We start from the raw sequence: 24,745 nt of genomic DNA, 5'->3' as shown, positions 1-24,745 counted from the left end.
TGCTCTAGAATTCGTGAATAAACATGTCTACTGAGACGTATAGTTCTTGAATAAATGTTGATAATTCGATCAACATGATAAACATTGCTGAACGGAGCAAATATTGCTTGTCTGAGCAAATATTGCTTGTATGATGGATTGTTGGATATTGATAGTTGAATCAATATTGATGGATTGATAAAATATTACTCGTCTGAGTTAAATCAATATTCCCCGATTGGGCAAATATTGCTCGTCTGAGCGAATATTGCTCGTTTGATGAATTATTGGTAGCATGACCAAATAAAATATTAATTAAAATATTGGTAACTGGGCCGAATATTATATAATTAATTAAAATGTCGATTGCTGAGTCAACATAAAATTATTAGTGTTTAAACTTTCCCAAAATTACGATTTGCAGAGCATTCAGTTCGAAACCCTAATTTTGACTGAGTGTTGATCATTTGGTGATTTATTGAAGATCAATCACTGAGTGAATGAGGGACCGGCTACATGGGATGATGGACGACCATGTAGTGCACAGGTGCTCGTGTGATCATGCACCACATTCCGTCGACTAGTTTGTGGAATGATGATTAAATGCTAGTTTAATCATTTATTAAAATAGTGCTCGTATGAGCATTAGGTAATAAAATATAATTATGGGGAAGTGAGGGACCGACCAAGAGAGCATGAGTCCGGACCTTGGTGGTCGTGGGACCAGCTGATGGTTGTTCGAGAAAATTCCAAGTTGGTTGGAAAGAGTATGGACCCAATATGAGCAATTGAGCAAATTAAGTCATAATTATAAGAATGTGTGGGACCTGTTAGAGCATTGCTCGGTCGAACTCGCATGCTTTGCTATCTCAAGCATGTTTGTCAATGTTAGTGATCAAAACTATAAGTCTTAATTTCTAGTCTACTATAGCTAAGTCTCGGACTAGGATAGAAAGTGTAGTTGAGCTCAAGTACTTCATGGCGATTCATCATACAAGAAGAAGAACTACTCAAGGAACCGGTGGAACTTCTCGAAAAAAAGGTATGTGAAGACTTGAACTTGTCTGTCACTCAAAAGTCTACCTACTCTATCTCCTACTTCTTGAGACAAAAAGTCGTATGCTATATATAGACTTAGATTATACACAGTTGGTATTTCGAGCCGAGTATACCTCGCCTATCTATATCACGAAATATGTGTTGATAAGCGTTTCGCTTCGACCATGTTTATCTTTACTTAGTGACGAAAGTCATGATATGTTTCAATCACTTAGAAAATTGCTTTGACGAGAAATGGTGTAACAACTGTATAACGTCCTCTAAGAATGTTTCAATGGTTGGAATGAGAGTTTAGATTACATAACCAATGATGGACATAAGTATTGTTCTGGAAACACATATGTGCATAAGTCCTATCCCTTGAACCAAATTTTTCGAACTTTGTTGATCAAGAGAAACCGGAAGAATGGCTTGTTGACAAGTCCTCGAACTCATTCCGCGAACTGCCGAACTTCTCAACCCGAGAAATTCTGCTGGAGTTGACAAACTAGGTGCATGAGTACCAGTCCGCTAACCGGCGAAAAGTCTTTGCCGAGATTTTCTGCTGGAGTTTGTAAACTTTGCCCGGTTGCTTAAGTCCGCGAACCTAGTGTGCGAACTTAAGAAGCTTATATATCTGAAGATGATTTCTGAACTTAAACTTATAAAGACTAAGGAATGAAATTTGCAGACCGTGGCTATAAAGTTCATGATCCGATTCGAGTGAATAAATCATCTTTGCTTCAATTGTGTCTTGTGTAGTACATAAGATTTCCTTGCAATTGAACAACTCTCTAACTCGTTCATTTGAGTCATTTGAACTAGTTATGGTGAAGAAGAATATGGTTGGTATGAAATGCTCATATGGCTAACCTTTTGGTTAACTATTATTGAACCAACAATGTACACGTTTGGGTACGGTTAACAAACCTAGAAACGTGCATTTCATTTGTGTATAACAAGCTAAGTTTTCGATCTAACGGTTGAGAAATATTAGCTTGAATCTAAATCAGGTTTTCATCTAACGGTGGATATTGTTTGCTTTGTGACCAAGGCGAAACCCTGATTTGAAAGACTATATAAGGGGACATCTAGCAACTCTGCAAAACTAATTCCCGCACCTCACGTGTGATATTAGTTTGCATGCTAGATTCGTTTCTCCTTTAAACTTTGGTTTTCTTCTTCTAAAACCAGGTTAACGACATAAAGACTTCATTGGGATTGTGAATCCAGACCGATACTACTTTTATCGTAGTTGTGTGATCTGATCTTGCATCTTCTATCATACGAGTACAATCAGATGGATTGGCTTGAGATTGATATCTCCGATAAGCGAGATGTAAAAAGTAATCACAAACATCTTCCTCTCATTGTTTGTGATTTCGCAACATCTTGTTTCGCTACCATACGATTAAGATTGTTGTGAGGTGATTGATTTATCTAGGCTGTTTTTCATGAATATAAGACCGGATTATCAATTGGTTCATGTTCACCTTGATTATTATCAAAAGACGGAACAAAAACTTTGGGAGACAGATTGATCCTTTGATAAACTTTTCTATGTGAGATAAATTTGTTTATTGTCAAAGCCTGTTATTTTGGGTCGTATCAACTCTTAGTTGTGGGTGAGATCAGCTAAGGGAATCAAGTGCGCAGTATCCTGCTGGGAGCAGAGGCGTAGGGAATACAACTGTACCTTGGATCAGTGAGAGACTGATTGGAGTTCAACTACAGTCCAGTCCGAAGTTAACTTGGAGTAGACTAGTGTCTGTAGCGGCTTAATACAATGTGTGTTCAATCTGTACTAGGTCCCGAGGTTTTTATGCATTTGCGGTTTCCTCGTTAACAAAATTTCGGGTGTCTGTGTTATTTCAGTTTCCGCATTATATTGTTTTATCTTTATAATTGAAATAATACAGGTTGTGCGTTAGATCATCAATTAGAGTAATCCAACCTTTGGTTGTTGATTGTCATTGATTGATCCTTGGATATTGGTCTTTGGTACCATCCAAGTTATTCCTTGTATTTGTTTAGTACTCGCAGTTTCTGTTTGAGGAAATCAAATCAAGAGAGAGGGATATAAACTCGTTGATGTACTTTTAATTGATCGAGTCTTGTTGATTCTCTTAAAAGTATATTCGATTTTGTCCATACAGATTGCTAAGTGAAATATTGGGTGGTGTTGTTAGACCCCCGCTTTTTCAATTGGTATCAAAGCAGGAAAACACGTTCAAGACCTTACAAGTCTGTGTTTGTAGCAATCTGAGTCTGAGGACAGAATCTCTTACGCATACCAGGATTCCTCCTAAAGCTTTCAACTATGTCAGTTGTATCGAGAATACCTCAAAGGATTATTCCTTAGTTGATTCTTCCGAATCCCGAGGTAGGAAGATTGTCTCGTCTTGTGTTGATTACTCTTCCTCCAATGAGACATTGGACACAATGGCGAAAGCAGAAATGGAGCTCACCGGAATCGCCAAAAATATTACTGAGTTTGTTGATCTTCAGAATCATGATCAACTCATCGATGAATTTGAAAAGTCTATTGATCGAGAACGTGTACTCTATAACATTATTGAGTCCTTCTTTAAGGATATTGAGAAACTTCTTCAAGAGAATAACCTACAGCGTGAAAAGATTTGTGATCTTGAAAAGGTTATCAAAGAATGCTCAATTAGAGAAAAACGTTTTATCAAGATGCATTCATCTGATCTTGACGGACTTCGTGTTGAAAAAGAGAAGCTAGATGCATCACTTTCACTAGCCCATGAACAGTGTATAACCTTGGAAAAGGAAAACTCTGTCTTAAGGAAAAATTCTTCTGTTCTAACTGTTCCTCTTGACATACAGTACATGAAGAAATATCCTCCAAAAGAAGATTTTGTCGAGAAAAGTTTATATAACTTACGATCTTCTCACAGGGCTGTAAAGTTAAAACAGATGTCATCTGTTGCGTCTTCTCCACGAACCTGTACTTTCTGTGGAAAAGGGAATCACTATGCTATCCGTTGTTTTTCCAAGAAGAAACAAATTTCTAAACTTCGTAATTTGCTTCTTTCCACTGTCAACGAGTAAATAGTCAGTCGACTACTGCAGTGAATCTCATGCTCACAAAACACCATACATCTTATAAAAATGATCTCCTTCCTAGGAATCATTACAGGACTTCTGTGCATTCTAGTGGTATAAAGTCTTATCCTGCTTGATGAAAGCATGACCTGTGCTTATAAGAACAACTCTGGTGAATCTAAGTCTAGAGTTTGGAAACCCATCTCTAAAAATCCTCTTGAACCAATCTCTAGAGTTCCTAGACTCAGTAATCAGAAAGATCCTTCTCTTGAGATTTCAGGAAGAGCTATGAGAAATTTCCCTAAAAATGGAAACTATCATGGGAAGACAAGAAATGCTGAGATCATATATCCTGGTGGAAATCACAACTACTCTCTCAAAACCTATGGTGAGACCATGTCTCCCTCTGTTACTTAGTAGCAGAAAGTTCCATTCTTGTATCTAACTTGAGAGATGCAAGGATGATGTTTGAGAGATGCTCAAGTAATTAACTGAATTCCATTAGTTTGTATGTTTGATATCTCTTGATGTGAGTTTTTAGTATTTCCTTCCTTCTTCATTGTGACATTTCTTTTTAGGGCTGGAATTTTTTTGAAAGCGACACAGTATGCAGTTTTCCTGGTTGGATCTATTCTTTGGCGTATGGCTTAGTCCACAAACGTCCAAATCTCCTCAAGGAACCCTAAGGTTTCCATCTAAGGTGTACACTTGAACATATATATATTTCATATATGTGTTCATTAATCTTCAAGAAAGGAACTCAATGGAAACTATTCCCAAAGAAGAAGTTAACCCTACTGTAGAGGATGATCTCAAAGGGAGTGATCCTGCTCAAGAGTTTATTCTGAAGAAGATGCTTGAAAGGAAAGAGTACAACTCTTCGGTTGGAGAATCTGTCAAGGATTTAATTCTCGTTCAGAATGAAGTAAAGACGAACTTGCTAACCTTCAACTGCAGATCAACCAGCTTATTGATGGACGGGAAAAAAATCCTTGGTACTCATAATATCTTGATCAGGAATCAGAAAAAAGTTATTCTTGACTGCGCTAAGGCTCGACACCTTGTTCGCATTGTTGATCGAAAAACTAACATTCTGACTCATGAACATGGTGTCTCTACGGTCAACAAAATCAAGGATATCAGTGACTCCTATTTCGATGGACCATTTCAGAGGTATGAAATTATCAAGGAAAAATGAGTTTTATTGTTACCTAGTGTGTCTTCTTTTTGGTTTAGTTGGAAGAATAACTAGTGCTCGAATAGCAATGATTGTGACTACACATAGCTATTGTTTTCATCTTTTTTTTTTAGGTTTATTGGTATTAAATTCTAAAAATATTTGGAGGAGGATGGTTTGCAGTATTTAATCTTTATGATTTGTTATATTGCAATTTGTCATGGGATATTGGTGTTTACGTCCGTGAACTATGTTGTCCCATATTTTTTCAAAAGTAAAGTCGTTCGTGTTCCGTATTCACGTACTGGTAAAAGAATGAATGGACTTTTGACATATACAAAAGTTAAGCCTATATTGTCAATTCTTTGATGGAAGATAGGTTAAAATCTTTTGTGTTCAAGGATTATGTCTATTAAAAATCGTTATACAAATAGTGATGGAAGATAGAATGAATCCTTGTGTATTCCACAGTATTGATCTTCACTGATCCATATTTTATGTAATATTGTGAGGCTCTGTAATGTGTCTTATGTTGAGCACGATACAATCAAGTTGATTAATTTTTGATTAGCTATGTTGGTTGTTCCGTAAGGTACTTTATGTTGAGCGTTTTTGAAATAAATTAATCATCTTGTTTGGTTATTTAGTTATTGCTCCATAAGTCTTTTTATGTCGAGCAAAACAAATGACAATTAAGTTGATTACTTTTATAATTAATTTGGTTGTGTATTCCAATTAGATTAATTATGGGTTCTCGTGTAATTAATCTAGTTGACTATTTTCATACTCCATAAGATTCCTCTTATGTTGAGTATATGAACGACTATCCTATTCATTTTCTAATGGTTATGTTATTCGTATGCTCCGTAAGTTCTCTTATGTCGAGCATAATCAATTAAGTTGATCACTTTTGTGTTTAATTTGATTGCGTATTCCGATTAGATTAATCATGGGTTTACTTGTAATTAATTTGATTGAGTTTTTAGATATAGAAAATCATTCTCATGGTTTTTGGTGTCCAATAAAAATCCTTCTTTTCTTTTGAAATTAAGGTCGCTCTTGTTGTTCCTTTGAGAATGACATCAAATGGGGGAGAGTTATTTTGAACTTGCGCTTAATGGTCATATCTTGAGGGGTGTACGGCTGTGGAATTTTAAAGGGGATGAATGTTATTAGCTTCGGCTATATAATTACATCTAAATTAGATGGTTTGTATTTTCTTTTAGTCATGAAATGTATTTTACGGAAATTTCATTATAATCCCGTTCTTGTACCTTTGCCAATTTTATTGACAAAAAGGAGGAGAATTAATATGTAGTTCACACTACAAATACATATGATTTACGGATCATTGTGTAAGGGGGAGTGGTTTCCATGTGAGATGGAGTATTGACTAAGGGGGAGTCATACATATCACCATAGTATTATTGTTGAAGTTGTGATACAGTTGGACTTTGACACTGTATAATAATACTATGACACTGTATAACAATGATCGAGACCGATGCTTTCTCATTGTTATAGCTACAGATCTTCAACAACGGTGATGCTAAACTTACAACCTTTGGGATCATTGGAGTACTTGGAAGTGACGAAGATTTCGAGGAATGTTGAAGATTAGACATGTTGAATAGGAGCTACTAAAGTTTCTTTATATTTTTTCTATTCCATATGTATTGATAATTTTGTCACTAAAATTGACAAAGGGGGAGATTGTTAGAGCATTTCTCGGTCAAACTCGCATGCGTTGCTATCTCAAGCATGTTTGTCAATATTAGTGATCAAAACTATAAGTATTGATTTCTAGTCTACTATAGCTAAGTCTCAGACTAGGATAGAAAGTGTAGTTGAGCTCAAGGACTTCATGGCGATTCATCATACAAGAAGAAGAACTACTCAAGGAACCGGTGGAACTTCTCGATAAAAAGGTATGTGAAGACTTGAACTTATCTTTCACTCAAAAGTCTATCTACTCCATCTCCTACTTCTTGAGACAAAAAGTCGTATGCTATATATAGACTTAGATTATACACATTTGGTATTTCGAGCCGATTATACCTCGCCTATCTATGTATCGAAATATGTATTGGTAAGCGTTTCGCTTTGACCATGTTTATCTTTACCTAGTGACGAAAGTCATGATATGTTTCAATCACTTTGAAAATTGCTTTGACAAGAAATGGTGTAACAACTACATAACGTCCTCAAAGAATGTTTCAGTGGTTGGAATGAGAGTTTAGATTACATAACCAATGATGGACATAAGTATTGTTGTGGAAACAAATATGTGCATAAGTCCTACCCCTTGAACCAAAGTTTGTGAACTTTGTTGATGAAGAGAAACCGGAATAATGGCTTGTTGCCAAGTCCGCGAACTGCCGAACTTCTCATCCCGAGAAATTCTGCTAGAGTTGACAAACTAGTTGCGTGAGTACCAGTCCACGAACCGGCGGAAAGTCTTTGCCGAGATTTTCTGCTGGAGTTTGTAAACTCTCCCCGGTTTCTTAAGTCCGCGAACCTAGTGTGCGAACTTAAGAAGGTTATATATCTGAAGATGATTTCTGAACTTAAACTTATAAATACTAAGGAATGAAATTTTCAAACCGTGGATATAAAGTTCATGATCCGATTCGAGTGAATAAATCATCTTTGCTTCAATTGTGTCTTGTGTAGTACATAAGATTTCCTTGAAATTGAAAAACTCTATAACTCGTTCATTTGAGTCATTTGAACTAGTTATGGTGAAGAAGAATATGGTTGGTATGAAATACTCATATGGCTAACCTTTTGGTTAACTATTATTGAACCAACAATGTACACGTTTGGGTACGGTTAAAAAACCTAGAAACGTGCATTTCATTTGTGTATAACAAGCTAAGTTTTCGATCTAACGGTTGAGAAATATTATCTTAAATCGAAATCAGGTTTTCATCTAACGGTGGATATTGTTTGCTTTGTGACCAAGGCGAAACCCTGATTTGAAAGACTACATAAGGGGACATATAGCAACTCTGCAAAACTAATCCCCACACCTCACTGTGATATTAGCTCGCGTGCTAGAATCGTTTCTCCTTTAACCTTTGGTTTTCTTCTTCTAAAACCAGGTTAACGACTTAAAGACTTCATTGGGGTTGTGAAGCCAGACCAATACTACTTTTATCGTAGTTGTGTGACCTGATCTTGCATCTTCTATCGTACGAGTATAATCAGATTGATTGGCTTGAGATTGATATCTCCGATAGGCAAGATATAAAAAGTAATCACAAACATCTTCGTCTCATTGTTTGTGATTCCGCAACATCTTGTTTCGCTGCCATACGATTAAGATTGTTGTGAGGTGATTGATTTATCTAGGTTGTTCTTCGGGAATATAAGACCGGATTATCAGTTGGTTCCTGTTCACCTTGATTATTATCAAAAGACAGAACAAAAACTTTAGGATTTTTCTGTGGGAGACAGATTGATCATTTGATAGACTATTCTGTGTGAGGCATATTTGTTTATTATCAAAGCCTGCGATTTTAGGTCGTAGCAACTCTTAGTTGTGGGTGAGATCAGCTAAGGGAATCAAGTGCGCAGTATCATGCTGGGGTCAGAGGCATAGGGAATACAACTGTACCTTGGATCAGTGGAAGACTGATTGGGGTTCAACTACATTCCAGTCTGAAGTTAGCTTGGAGTAGGCTAGTGTTTGTAGCGGCTTAATACAGTGTGTGTTCAATCTGGACTAGGTCCCGGGGTTTTCTGCATTTGCGGTTTCCTCGTTAAAAAAAATTCTGGTTGTGTTATTTCAGTTTCCGCATTATATTGTTTTATATTTATAATTGAAATAATACATGTTGTGCGTTAGATCATCAATTAGAGTAATCCAACCTTTGGTTGTTGATTGTCATTGATTGATCCTTGGATATTGGTCTTTGGTACCATCCAAGTTATTCCTTGTATTTGATTAGTACTCGCAGTTTCTGTTTGAGGAAATCAAATCAAGAGAGAGGGATATAAACTCGTTGATGTACTTTTAATTGATCAAGTCTTGTTGATTCTCTTAAAAGTATATTCGAGTTTTTTCATACAGATTGCTAAGTGGAATATTGGGTGGTGATGTTAGACCCCCGCTTTTTCAGGACCGGCTCCTTGCAAGCGTTAAGGACGGCCTTGGTCGGTCAAGGAAGCATGCCCGTGTCACCATAATGTCCGCGTCTCAGTCCTGAGAGTTTTGGTATTTTCTGGTGTGTGTTTGAGCAATAACTTGTATTTTCAGAAGAGTTTGATCTTTGACTGGAATTCTTGATTTTGCTCGAATGAGCAAGTAGGACTTTGCTCATTTGATCAATATTTTGAGAATATTAAAATAATAATATTTTAACATATTTCGTGAATAGCCTAGTCGGTCATGTGACCATTTGACTTTTTGGCTTTTTCATGGTTTGAGCAATATTTGAGAAAATATGGAAAAACCTGGGTTTTTGCTCAAACGGAGGAGTTTCATGAGATGAGGGAAATAATATTTATGAAAAATAAAGGATTGCAAGGTGTGGGACCGGCCACGGCTAGGGCATGGCCGGCCGGTCCCGTGACACCTTTTCCTATTTTATTATTTTTCATGAAACCGTGAAAATATGGAGAAACCGTGAGTTTTGCTCAAACAACGAAATTTGCTCGAATATGGAAAAACCTGGGTTTTTGCTCAAACGGGGGAGTTTCATGAGATGATGAAAATAAAAATTAGAAAAATAAAGGAAGAGGCGTGGGGGACCGGCCACGAAGGCATGACCAGCTGGCCCGTGGGCCCGGTCCCTTGGCGCCTCTTTTATTTTTTAATATTATTTTCTCTCTCCTATTTTTTGTAGGATTCCTCGTTTGTCCATATTTTCGAATGCTCGTTCATGCGTTTGGGTGCTCGTTCGGGCATCATTGTTGAGTGCACTTGCACCATTTTCTTGGGGATTACATGGTGTTAGTCCAGACGCCCAATTGTTGAGTAATTATTATTAATTCATGGAATTCAGCGGATAATGGTTCATGAAACAGAATAATAACAATGAATTGAGTATCTCTTACTAATCCATGAATCCCGTCGGGGAATTGAGGGAACGGAGTAATGAGATAAAATGGTTATCTATTACTAATCCATGGAATCAGTTGGGGATAGCCATGGAACGGAGTAATGAGATAAAATAGATTATTTTCTAGGAATTCAGTTGTTGAATGTCACTGTAGAATTAATCTATTGTAGAATAGAGATATGAGATAGTTGAAGCATCATACTCGTTCTGAAGAGTGCATAGTCAAGAAACAACGTGCAGCGTTGGTGTTCTGAAGGCGTTTATCCCTCTAGCAAACAATTATGTCCAGAGAGCCACCTGAATCTATACACGATCTCTCTATATAGTCAGGGAACAACGAGTATCGTCGACGTCCTAAAGGTGTTAAGCCCTCCGAAAAACAATAATGTCCAGAGAACCACCCAATCGTTCTTCTATGTAAAGGGGGGTCTCTCTATATAGTCGGGGAACAACGAGTATCGTCGACGTCCTGAAGGTGTTAAGCCCTCTAACAAACAATTATATCTAGAGGACTGCCCAATCGTTCTTCTACATAGAGGGCACGATGAAATCCGTAGCATCGAAAGCTCAGCTAGTGGGAGGCCTTTTGAGGAACATATTCATCATGGGTCTGAAAGAAATGCTCACTCAGCCAGAGATCGTGAAACGGTTCACAGATATAAAACATGAATCGTCACATGCGTTCCTGAAGCCGAGTCAGAAACATGCAGTATCATGATTTTACGACTTTAGCCCTTGTTGAAAATCCACTATCAACATATTTGTTAATGTGCAAAGAAATCCTTATTTTCTTGTAAAAGTAAGTTCGCTCTTGTTGTTCTTTCGGGAATGACATTTTATGGGGGAGAGTTCTTAATTGAACTTGTGCTTAATTGCCAAATCTTTTTGGGGAGTGCGGTTGTGGAATATTGTAGGAGTTTTCTTGTATCTTTATAAACTCCTTGATGAATACACTAAGTTTCGACTATGTGAAATCATCGAAACAAAGTTGATATGTTCTCTTTTAGTCATGAAGTATCTCTATGAGAATTTCATTATGATCCCGCTAGTTTTCGTACCTTTGCCAATTTATATTGACAAAAGGGGGGAGAATTATTGTGTAGTTCACACTACAAATAAATATGGTTTACGGATCATTATGTAGGGGGGTGGTTTTCATTGTGCGAGGAAGTATTGACTAAGGGGGGGGTGATACATATCGCCGTAGTATTATTGTCAAAGTTATGAAACAATTGAACTTTAATGATGTGTACTAATACTATGACACTGTATAACAATACGAAAACATCTTGTTTTTATATATTGTTATGGCTAAAGATCTTCAACAACTATGATGTTGATTTGAACACGTTCAGAATCACTGGAGTACTTGGAAGTGACGAAGATTTCGAGTAATGTTGAAGAACCAAGGAAATCAAGCATTTGGATGAGAAGCTACAAGGTTTATATATTTTGTAATTCATATGTATTGATAGTTTTGTCACTAAAATTGACAAAGGAGGAGATTGTTAGAGCACTGCTCGGTCGACCTCGCAAGCGTTGCTATCTCAAGCTTGTTTGTAAAGTTTAGTAGTCAAAACTATAAGTCTTGATTTCTAGTCTACTTATAGATATGTCTCGGATTAGGATAGAATGTGTAGTTGAGCTTTAGACTTCACGACGTTCATCAATTGAAGACGAAGAACTACTAAGGGGAGCCTCTAGAACTCCATCAACAAAAGGTATCTGAAGACTTGAACACATCTATCACTCAGAATTTTATTTCTATCTCCTATTGAAATAAAAGTCGTATATCTATATAGACTTTACATTATACACATTTGATATTTCGAGTTGAGTTTAACTCGCTTACATATTTCTTGAAATATGTATTGGTAAGCTTTCACTTTAACCAAGTTCATATTTTATTCTTGACGAAAGTCAAAAGATTATCATGTGGAAATATCCTGGTAACATCTTACATGATTTGTGTGAGACAGACATTTGATGTAGAATCGGAATGTTTCATATTGATCATTCGATCACTTAAAAATTACTTTGAAGCTAATAGTTTGTGTGAGACAGATATTCTCGTCTTCCAAGAATGTTTCAATGATTGAAATGGGAGTTTAGAAAAATTAACATTTGCTTGGATATAGGACAGTATGCGTACTTATATGCTAACTGGTGCAAGTGTATTCCAAGTCCGGGAATTTAGTATGCATACCCGTATGCGTACTGATTCAACTGAGTTCGGTCATGAACAACAGTATGCGTACCTGTTTGCATACTAGCGTACCCGTTTGCATACGTGAATGGGTTAAGTTCTAAAATCGGTTATGTATGTTTACATATTCATTAACAAATACATTTATATAATACGAAATGAAATCTTTGCAAATCGTGGCTATAATGTTCATGTATCGATTCGAGTGAATCAAAACCGATTTTTCTCCAATTATGTCTTGTATACTTCTATGAGAATATAAACAATTGAACAACTCTATAACTAGTTTATTTGAGTCATTTGAACTAGTTCTGATAAAGATGAACAAGGTTGATATGAAAGTGTTCATATGGCTAACTTCGGTTAACTATTGTTGAGCCAACCAAGTGTACACGTTTAGGTACGGTTACCCATATCTAAATGAAGGAATATTTCATTTGTATGTAACAACCTAAGTCAATCTAACGTTTGAAAGATATTATTAGCTTGACTCTCATCAGATTTTCATCTAACAGTGAATATTGAATGCTTTGTTACCAAGGTAGCATTGATTGCAAACCCTACTATATAAGGGAGAACTCTAGTAACTGGGAAACCTAATCCCCAAACCGCTTGTGTAATACTAGTTGCGACTAGAGTCGATTCTCCTTTAAACTATGTTTTTCCTAAAACCATTATAGGTTAACGATTTAAAGACTTCATTGGGATTCTGAAGCCAGACCCAACTATTTTCTCTGTAGTTGCGTGTTCTGATCTTACTTTTTTCTATCGTATTGAGTATTATCTTCTCTAAGATTTAATCTCCGATAGGTAAGATAAAAAGTAGTCACAAAGCTTTTCGTCTCATTCTTTGTGATTCCACAGTATCTTGTTTCGCTACCATACGATTAAGATTATTGTGAGGTGATTGATATTACTAGGATGTTCTTCAGGAATATAAGTTAAGTGTAACAATTGGTTCATGTTCACCTTGATTTATCAAAAGACGGAACAAAAACTCGTAGGTAATCTGTGGAAGACAGATTTATCTATTTAATAAACTTTTCTGTATGAGACAGATTTGTTTATCAAGTATTCGAATTTGGTCGTAGAAACTCTTAGTTGTGGGTGAGATCAGCTAAGGGAATCAAGTGCGTAGAGTCCTGCTGGGATTCAGAGGCGTAAGGAACGCGACTATACCTTAATCAGTGGAGATTGGTTAGGGCTCAACTGCATTCCAGTTCGAAGTTAACTTGTAGTAGGCTCGAGTCTGTAGCGGCTTAATACAGTATGGTGTTCAAAACTGGACTAGGTCTCGGGGTTTTCCTGGATTTGTTGTTTCCTCGTTAACAAAATTTCTGGTGTCTGTGTTAGTTCTTTTCCGCTTTATGTTTTTATATAAATGAAATATCACAGGTTGTGTGTAGTTCAATCAATTGGTGAATTCAACCTTTGGTTGTTGATTGAAATTGATTGACTGTTGGATATTGGTCTTTGGTACCATCCAAGTTATTTCTCCGGTTCACATATTACTATCTGTTCGATTGCAGATTGATTTGAGAAATTGATATATAACTCTTGGACAATTTTCCTTGATTGAGTCTGACTGTCTATTTGATTATCTTGGAATTATATTGGAGTTAGTCCATACAGATTGCTTAAATGAAATATTGTGTGTGGTTGTTAGACCCCCGCTTTTTCACATCTTCCATATTTAAATTTTATTTAGTTAAAATGATTTGCAATACCTAATCTTCATGGATTATACATATATGTATTCCTTATTTTGCGAGATTTGTTATTTGCTATCATATTTTGGTGATTAAAACATATATCTCATATTTTCTCATAGGTTAAGTTCTTAACTCTTGCAAAAGAGGAGTAAACTATTTTTAGAATTGCAGTATTGTTCTCTCCATGATAACACTTTTGTGAATATACTGCTACAAGATTCCATAAGATGTTATATAGGAATCTTATTTCTTCCTTGATTAGATAACCGCTAGGGAATAAGTGCTGAACTTTAATCTATACGTCCGTACATGACAAGAAAAGTTATAATTATGTTGAGTCATATCGCGTTAATTGCTTGTTCGTAACTGGCGTAGAGAATAGCTTTTGTCGATTACTATTTTTGTCACGAAAATCTTGTATCTTAGTGCCTCTAACATTAAGATCATTATTTTTAACTTCTTTGTTCGCAACTGGCGAGAAGAGAGAAAAATATTGGGATACAAATCTACTTTGTTCGTAACTGGGGAGTAAATTTCAAATCAACACCAAAATATCTAAAACTAAGAAGTTTCTTATGCAAATTGCATTTCTTCCCACGTTCATTCAAAAATTTCAATAAACTTCGTTAGACGTCGGATTTCGGTATTTAATACCAATTCAAAAACCAGAAAATTTTTCCACTCATACAAAAATTAGAAATAATTTTTTAAGCACAAATAATTTTTCTAAGTTCATATTTGATGCGCTATGCATTCTTGCTCATGACTAATAAAGTAATGATCAAATTTCAATATTCTTTTGACATAATATCGAGGACGAACACTCGAACATTTTTCGTGAAGACAACGTCGCCTAATTCATTCTGTAAAGATCAATTTGGTCACCAAGTTAGACTCTGTGAAACACCAAAAATATCTTATAAAAATCTCAAGCATTTTATTCCATCCGATGCTTTTGCAAACTGTCAAGGTTTGGATTCTACATGTTTTGGTGAGTTGGGTAAAAGTAGATATACATTACTCAAAGAATTATTAGAAAGTTTGGAGGAAAACAAAACATGCTCATAGTCATCACTAACTCAAAATTTTTATAAAAGTAAAATAAAATCACATATTTCAAACATTCAAAGATTCAGTCATATCATATAAATAATATAATATTTGGTTCAAACATTCTATTGTAGTAATGCAATGATCAAGTTCAACAAAAAAATTAATCTCAATCTTGTTAAAAAACAAGATAGGCGGAATCCAGATTCTTTCTCCTTTTGGTGGTATGAACATCTTTAACAAGATAGTTCTACCCGAAGCAAACTTTTGAGACCATATCAATACCAAAAATCTTAGAGATGTGAGTATAACTCAACACCATTTTCTTTCAAACGATTCGGTTCAACTTTTGAACCATAACCTATCAAAACAGATATGGTGTAAAACACCAATAATACCAACCTCTCACCGTATTCACAATTACATTAACTTAGATTCAAAAGCATTGTTAATAATATTTGATATTCTTGTAATGTCGTGTCTTAAGACTTGGTTTAATGCAATCATACCAAATAACTTCATAATTAAAATTATGTTCATTTCTTGGTGAGAGTTGATATTCATATTTGTTTTGACTAGGTTTCTTCTTATTTTGGTTTTGGTTTGGTATCGAGTTATATCTCATAAGTTCCAAACTTGTATGAGACTCAAGTTTATTGTCATAAACAATAATTCTCAATATGTAGTTTCCGTACAACTCATTATAATATTGAAGAATCAATTTATTTTCAATGTAGAATGCAACTATTTGATCACTACACCAACTACAAATTGTTTAGCAAATATACCTCATTTTCTTTGAAATCTCAATTGGTCATAAACCATTGTCCATTCTTTCCACACCAACAAATAAATAAGCAAAACCATTGCTCCACACATTGACTAATCTCATGTATCTGCTCGCAATTTTTATTTCATTAGAAAATAAAAACTTTCTCAAGTAAGGAATTCTCACCTATCACAATCATTTACATGTTAGCATTTGAAACCAAAAATAAGTAAGATATGCACTTATATATTTATATAAAAATCAATTACAAAATTAGGTCCAAGTTGCTCTTAAGTATCAACAAAGATTTAAAGATCTATAGTTATAACATCATATATTTATAACTTTTTATTAGGCATATTATCAAACATATGTGGTGCATCAGTTTGATTGATAACAATAATCTTATTTTTCATTCCTAAAAAAAGAACATGAAATACTAGAATCAAAACATGATTTTAAAACAATTTCTTGCATCTCTAATCTCTATACTTATACAAGTATCACGACTCATATTTTGGACATACATACATACTGATTTTAAAATCACAACAACTCTCAGACCAAAATCCAAATAAAAAATTTTAAAATGGGTTTTGAAGATAATTTCGTAATCTACAAGTTTCATTTCATAAACTCAAAATAGCTACACAAAGATTGGGACAAACGAATTCAATTTGGGCTAAATTTCTTTCAGTCAGAAATTTTCAACAACGTTATGCGGTTTTGTAAAATACCTTAGAGATACTTTTTGGTATCCAAAAATTCTGAAATTTAACCTAGATGATATTCATGATGTCTAATATATACAGTAAAAGTTTCAAGATCAAATTCATTTTCGTTTAAGATATCCACAGAAAACTCCGGAATATGTCACAATCCGTGTCTAATACGATTAAACATCAAAATTCAATTTTAGTTGTAAATAATCTAAAATTCCAAGCACCATATTTAATCGTTAATGAATAATAATAAAACCAAACAAAATAAAATGTTATGGCTGAGTCACGACTAGGTCGCTCTCTTTAAGACTTTTCGTGGCTCTACCCAAGATTGTGCAAGCAGTTCTTCCATGACGCGTCGTCCCCAAGATAAAACAACCAAGTAAAATCTCTTTCACAAACGCTCTTGCACTTTGAGAGTATGTGATACTCGAACACTTCTATTCTTGATCAGAGTCAAACTTTTAGAAAACAAATGATGATCACACACTAGTTTTCTTTCTCTCAAATTTCTATGTTTTTCTTTATAAATTCAAAACATTAAGAAAAACTCTCTTCTTGTTTTCCACCCAAAAATATGTTTTTGTACTCAAGAGTTTCAATAGAGTTTAATGAAAATATTTATACGGTTTAATAAAAATAATTTGTTCTTGTAACATAAAACGGTCAACGAATTTATAACAAAAGAATAAATTGCTTTTATGAAGATCATTAAGACTTTTACATTAATTATAACAAAAATAATAAATGCCTCTTATGGCCTCTTTTTATAAAATAATAAATATAAGTTATTTTATTTTAAAACATATATTTCCAACGGGAGGTTAATATGGTGCAGCAACAGTTGGGTTTGGTGCTGGTCGTATGGCCATGGCGGCTCCAATAGCTCCACCCTACTTACCAAAATGTGGTCCATCAAAGCTTACTCTTGGGAAAGACACTAATAAATTGTTATCCACCACCAAAGACAAAGATCGTCGACTTTCAAGTACCATCTTCTTCCTCTTAGGATTCGTCCAGCTTCTCATTTAGTTGACGAGGCTTATATTGTGAAATATAACGAAGCTTATGAACTCATGAGTGCTCTACCTGATGATGATCCACGTAGTTTTAAACAACAAGCTAATGTCCATTGTTCTTACTCTGAGGGTGCTTATGATCAAGATTTAGCTGGTTTTCTTACGTTGAAAATTCAAGTTCATAGCTCATGGTTGTTATTTCCATTCCATAGATATTATGTTTACTTCCATGAGAAAATCTTGGCAGTTTAATCTTTGCCTTTTTGGAATTGGGAGTCTCCTGCTGGTATGAAAATTCCTTTTATGTATGCAAAGCCAAGTTCTTTTCTTTATGATAAACTTCGTGACGCTAAACATGAACCACCCTATACACTCGATCTTAATTACTATCTTTTTGATTCTAATCTCCCTGTTAGACAACAGTATACCAATAATCTTACTATTATGTATCGTCAAGTGGTGTCAGGTGGAAAGACAACAACTTTTTTCCTTGGATCCCCATACCATCCGGTAGAGCAGTGAATCCTGGTGCAGGAACACTTGAGAATTTTCCACATGGTCCAGATCATATTTGGTTTGGAGATAGAAACAATTGCCGATTTCACACCTGCAAAACTAAAGTTCAACACAAAAAACAAGATAGTGGATGATTCATGACCAGGTCGCTCTTTTTAAGACGTTTCGTAGCTCTGCCTTGGGTTTTGTGCAAGCAGTTCCTTCTTCGTCACAATGCCCCGGGATAAAACATTCGAGATAAAACTCTCTTGAATCTCTCACGCAATGAGAAATTGATCACTTTAACTCTTTCCAATCTTGCTCAGAAAATTGGTCTCTTGATTCTCAGAAAAACAATGATGTTAAAAACTTGTTTTGTTTCTGCTTCCAAAACTGATTTTTATATCCCAAGCATTGAATATGAATTAATGAAAAATATATTGAATTAACTAATTGCAAACATTATAAATTCCATAACAGTAAAAAAACAGAAAAATTAATCATATCATAATTAGCATAATTAATAACATAATCAAGGGAAGTAAAAATGGGTTGAAAATATTTTCAAAATCAGCAAAAAAATAATTACCAAATTCAAGAGACCTTCCAAGGTCTCTCTCCCGAACTAATGTTATATATATTATTTGTGATTTTTGTTATAGGGAGAGAAAAATGTGATCCCAGGAGGGCGAAAATCGTAGTCGACCCACTAACTAGGACAAACTCGGTATATTTTTTTAACTCAGTCCAAAATATACTTACAAACCATACATATTTTTCACACGTTTAAAAAATTGAATTACTCTATTCTCTTACATATAAATTATTCGGGAAATCATGATTCATGAACCCTAAAAGTATCACTTTACATTTTTTGAACAATAAATAAAAATCTCCATTGAAGTGTTTTACAAGCAGTAGTATGATTGCTTACATCTTATTTGCAAGCTGGGTTATTTTCGGTCAGGCGTTTAGTGCTTTCATTTTCCTCTATTCCAATCATATCAATACGTGGGTAAATTTGACTAAGCAATTGGAAGTCTACTGACTTTTAACTTCTTAGGGAACTTTTGACTCATTCGCAACAATGATGCTAACGATTTCAAAATCAAAGAAGATAAAACGAAATTTTTTCTAAACAATGTTAGAACGTACCTACGTACATATACAGTTCTTTATCTCATCTTATCTCCTACACTATATGGCGAACGGGAAATCAATGATTTAAATATTGACAAACTGTTTTTACCTTCAAAAATTCGTCCATGAAAGGAGATCTCTTTTTCTTTCTTTAAAATTTAAAGTTTCTAAGATTCATGAAAAATACTTACGACGAAGAAAGACAACAAAGAGGAGAAGGAATGTCCTTTTTAAACCCATGTGAAGAGCTTGTGTGCTGGTAAGGATTTTTTAGACCGAGTTAGAAGAAAATATTGAGTTGGCATTAATCAGTGAGTCAACTACTATTATAATAAAAAACTAACAACATTTAATCTATATTAAATATTTGTAACAGTCTAACAATAAATGATGCCAAAAAGTCCAATGGTTCGGTTAAAAGTAGATATGTGACTATTATTGTATTTTGATTAAATAGATTTGATTGTTGATTGATTTTGTCCGAAATGGATAAGGGGTGCTAGTTTCTCTCTTTCTCTTCTATTATATTAACTCTTTTTCTCAATACTCTTCTCTCTTTACTTGGTCAATATATGAATTTTAAGATAAGAAGACATGTGGATATTCTTCGATACTATTTAACATTACATCAACTGACAATATCCTCCTTAATGTGATGTTCCAGTACTCCTAACAGCTCATGAAAATGTTGAACTTTTACCTTTGGAAGAGCCTTGTGAATATGTCTGCCACTTGATCTTCCATTTTGCGATACTCGAGTTGAATCTCACCATATCCGACCGATTCTCGAATGAAGTGATACTTGAGCCTTATGTGCCTAGACTGAATTTTTGGACGCACCAGTTTTTGATTTGTTATCGCAAAAAAGTTCAGTTCTTTCTTCTTGTTTTTCTTGAATGTCTTCTAAAACTCTTCTTAGCCATACAACATGAGAAGTAGCTATTGATGTTGAAATATACTCCGCTTCCCCTATGGATTGAGCTACATTTTGTTTCTTCTTCAATACCCATGAGAATATCCCTGAACCAAGAGAGAAAACATATCGTGATTTTCTCTTCATGTCATCAATACAACCTCCCAAGTCGTTATCACAACATCCAACTAATTTGACATCGAAATTTTTAGAATACATGATTCCAAAATTCATTGTTCCTTGAATATACCTTAACAACCTCGTTATCGCGCCAAGATGTAAATGACTAGGTGAACTCATAAATCTAGAAAGCATACTTGAAGCAAACATAATACTCGGTCTTATGTGGAACAAAAATTATAGTAAGTCTCATCAACCTTTCTTCCCCAACCATCTTTCTTGAGTATCTCATTCACTATAAGTGGTGTTGATGTGCGGTTACAACTTTGAGAAAATAAAACTCCATCTATACCATTAAAGTACTTGAGCAATCCCATGTCACTCATCTCATATTTCATTATCATTTCTCTCTTGAATTATCCAATCATATGAACATCATTACCCGTAAAAATTAGGTCATCAACATGTAAAAAGAAACGATAATAATGGATGTACCATGTGTCTTCACATACAATGTAGGCTCAATCATGCTTTTATTGAAATTTTTCCTTTTGAATAATCTATTTATCTCACTATACCAAGCTCTTGGTGCTTTCTTTAGGCCATACAATACTTTCTTCAACTTGTATACCTTAAGTTATTCTCCTTCAATCACAAAACATTGTGGTTGTTGGACATAGACCTCTTCTTGGAGTTCTCCATTCAAAAATGCCGGTTAACATCAAGATGATATAATAACCAACATCTTTGGGAAGCCATAACAATCACGTCTAATGGTGTCAAGGCGAGCAACCGGTGTAAAAGTACTATTATAGGCGATGCGGGGTTGTTGTGAGTATACATTTGCTACCAACGTCCTTTCTTTGTGCCTTTGAACCGATCCATCCGCATTGTACTTCACCTTGTAGATCCACTTCACCCTAATAAGTATTGCATTAGAAAATAAAATAAATCATATTGCACTAGAAAAAGTATATGTACAAACATATTCATTAACAAAAACAAAAGTTTATATAATAACACATTGTATTTTTCACACATGGGCCATTTTGACAATTTTTCGTTTGGGCAAATTTTCAAAATAAACCGAGTTTGATTTGGGAAAATATAAACGTCAGAATGAAAGATTTTTGCTCTCCTCAGATCACATTCTGCTCTCCCTTTAACAAAAGTATTACTTATATATATATATATATATATATACAATGGGGGAAGAATTCAATCCTGAGACCTCACCCTCAAGGCCCAAAATATTTAACCACTAGGCCAAGCTCTAATTGTTAAAATAAATGTACAAAAGAAATATTTTAAAACATATATCCCAACAGAACCCAACCTTCTACTGAAAACATGGGTAGTTTCTATTCTGCAGCTAGGGATCCAATCTTTTTCTCCCATCATTCAAATTATGATCGGATGTGGACCATATGGAAAAGTTTGGGAGGAAACCGAAAGGATTTCACCGATCCTAATTTTTTAAACGCTGTTTTTATTTTTTACGATGAGAAAAAACAGCTCGTCAGAGTCACGGTACGTTGAAATCTTCTATATTCATCAGATTCCCGGCATCTTCTTGAATTTTTACTTGTAGAACTGAATTAGAAATATATTATACTTTGTTCCACATATTTCAGTACTAGATCTGGAACAAATTATTAGTGCATTATTTAGTTCATGTTAGTGGTATGTATTAAAATGTTGCATTTGAAATGTTAAACCAAACCATAGGAGCTAAAAAAATGCGATTTTTCTTTCTAATCTAATTCCATACATGGATTGTTTGTTTGATAATACATAAAAGAAAAATGTAGTTCCATGTTTAATGATCACATGCACGTATGTAAAAGAACCAAAACCATCATGTTTATTTTTGTTGAAAGGTGTTAGGACCCTTAAAAGTTAGAATTACCAGCCACAATGCCTGATTGTACCAAAGCATAATCCTAAATCATATATATTAGAATCTACTTTTGTAAAAGACGAAAATAATTTATTAAAATATTGCTGATAATTTGTAAATCAAAGATTGTTTAGAACAAGAGAATCTAAGGTATCAGTATCAAGATGTGGAAATTTCATGGATACAAACAAAACCTAAAACTCCTAAAGCAAGGAAGGTGGAGAAGAAAGTAGCAAAACAAAAATCAGTGGGCAAAACTGAATTCCCAATAATACTTTATAAGACAGTAAAAGGCTAAGACCAAATCACGAAGCAAGAAAGAAAAATAAGATAAAGAAGAGATATTAATTATAAACGGCATTGAGCTTGAAAAAGGTGATCTTGTAAAATTCGACGTTTTTATCTACGATGAAGGTGAAGTTGGTCCTGAATCAAGTGAATTTGCAGGTAGTTTTACCAATGTACCACATAAACATGGAAAGAAAGACAAGAAAATCAAGACTTGTTTGAAGTTAGGAATAACTAATATTCTTGAAGATTTAGATGTCGAAGATGATGATGATGTTCTTGTTACTATAATACCCAAAGATTCAGGAAGAGGAAAAGAGGTTGTTATAATTGAAGGTATCAAAATTGAGTTTGATTAATCGATTATCGATCTTGATTTATTAACCATATGATGTTTGTGCTTTTTATGTTTATTAGTTGGTTTATTTTACCTTGATGTATGCGTGTTGTCGTAATATAATTATTGGTCAAGGTGTTTGTGTCCCTTGACCTTCATATGAATCAGCGATGATCAATTTCAACTAAACAGAAAATTAATTCGACCATAGTTTGTCCTTATTTTTTTTCATGAACATCACCAAAAGATACAGTAAAAATTTTGTATGATAATAGAATAATATTTTGGAAATATCTAAAATTGTTATGAGAAGAGGGCAACCCCGCAAGTCAAATATCTATACGTCGTATATTTTTGTGTCAAATATTTTGTTCCCATGTCGGGTACTATAAGTTAGGAGCTGAAAAACATACAAAGAAACTAAAGGTGGGATTAGTAGTCGATGATATAGCACTATCTTCAAATGTTACTAGCTGGAAATCATCTCTTGCACACTTCGCGCACTTCTTCGGATGATTCATGACTCGGCGAATCCCAATTTAGCTTGTTGGCTGGTTTACTGAGTGTAGATTGCAGCCACATATACATTGAAATGCAAAACTTATAGTTGTATGATTCTCTCTACTCTTAGGTAGAGAATGCCTTATTCTTGTTCAGTGACGTTCCTTTGGTAAAACATTCTTTCTCGTGATTTCAGTTTGAGTCGTCTTGACTTGTCCTATGAGAAGTGCTACACATAAGGATCTACCTTTTCGTCGTAGTTATTAGCTTCCATATGATTCTGATGAGTGGATAAGGCTCTCGTTTTCACCTTAGTCTATTTTTATGAAATATTGGCATATTGAACTATGATGGCATTTCATTTATACTTTAGAAGTCTACTTTGCTTGTGAATTGCTGGGTTAAATGAAGAAGCTTAACACCCACCACCACCACCCCTATTTTCTGGCAGTATGCCTATAATGGTTAGTTTCTTACTTATTGTGGTTTCTTCAATCTGCAGGTTTTCTTTTTCATGATATTTCCTTTCCAAGTATCGTTCCAAACGAAGAATATACGCTTGTATCTTGAGAAAGTGTGCAAGTATAGCTTGAGCAAGGGCGGAACTAAGATTTGGAACTATGGGTGGCTTGGGAAAATTTTATGCATGCTAGGGGTGGCTTGATAACAATTTCAACTGGATTTGTATTGTCATCAGCTAAGCTTCACTATCCATTTTAAAAAAAAAATCTGAACTTGGGGGTGGCTTAAGCTAGCCCAACTCTAGGTTTAGATCCGCCACTGAGCTTGAGCCTACTTAATCTCTACTTCAAATTTCAAAGCGGATAAGTTCTCATGCCCCTTTTTATTTGTTGTCTCCGTCAAAAGAAATTTGCAAACCGTTTGCGGAATGAATTGTAATCTGATTGCACATCTTTCAAGTTTTTATACTTCACCTTACTTAACTCATAATTTTTATAGCTAGCACATGTCAGTTAATGTGAATTTACAGTTTGAACTTATAAGAAAATATGGTATCCACATTTCGAAGTTGATCTGTGTCGCTGTATTGGTTATAATATTCTTGTCTTAGCTCATCGGAAACAATGGTCACCAACGTATATTCTTGTTTAATAGATTTGTGATTTGAAGACCTATTAACATCTAGAAAATTTTTATTTTGTCTCGTTAATTTCTAAATTTTATAGGGACTGGAATAAAAAATAAATCCATACGCGCGCGTCTCTGCTACGTCCCAACATAAA

At 34.7% G+C, this 24,745-nt stretch overlaps 1 pseudogene; it reads left to right on the top strand.

Moving 5' to 3' along the window:
- The window catches only part of LOC113290838, a 59,993-nt pseudogene extending 36,971 nt beyond the window's left edge, over nucleotides 1-23,022 (top strand).
- The last annotated feature ends 1,723 nt before the right edge of the window (nucleotides 23,023-24,745 follow it).

This window comes from Papaver somniferum, chromosome 6 (genome assembly GCF_003573695.1).
Source record: "Papaver somniferum cultivar HN1 chromosome 6, ASM357369v1, whole genome shotgun sequence".
In the NCBI taxonomy this organism is placed as follows: domain Eukaryota; kingdom Viridiplantae; phylum Streptophyta; class Magnoliopsida; order Ranunculales; family Papaveraceae; genus Papaver; species Papaver somniferum.
This window is presented reverse-complemented; position numbering and strand designations above follow the sequence as displayed.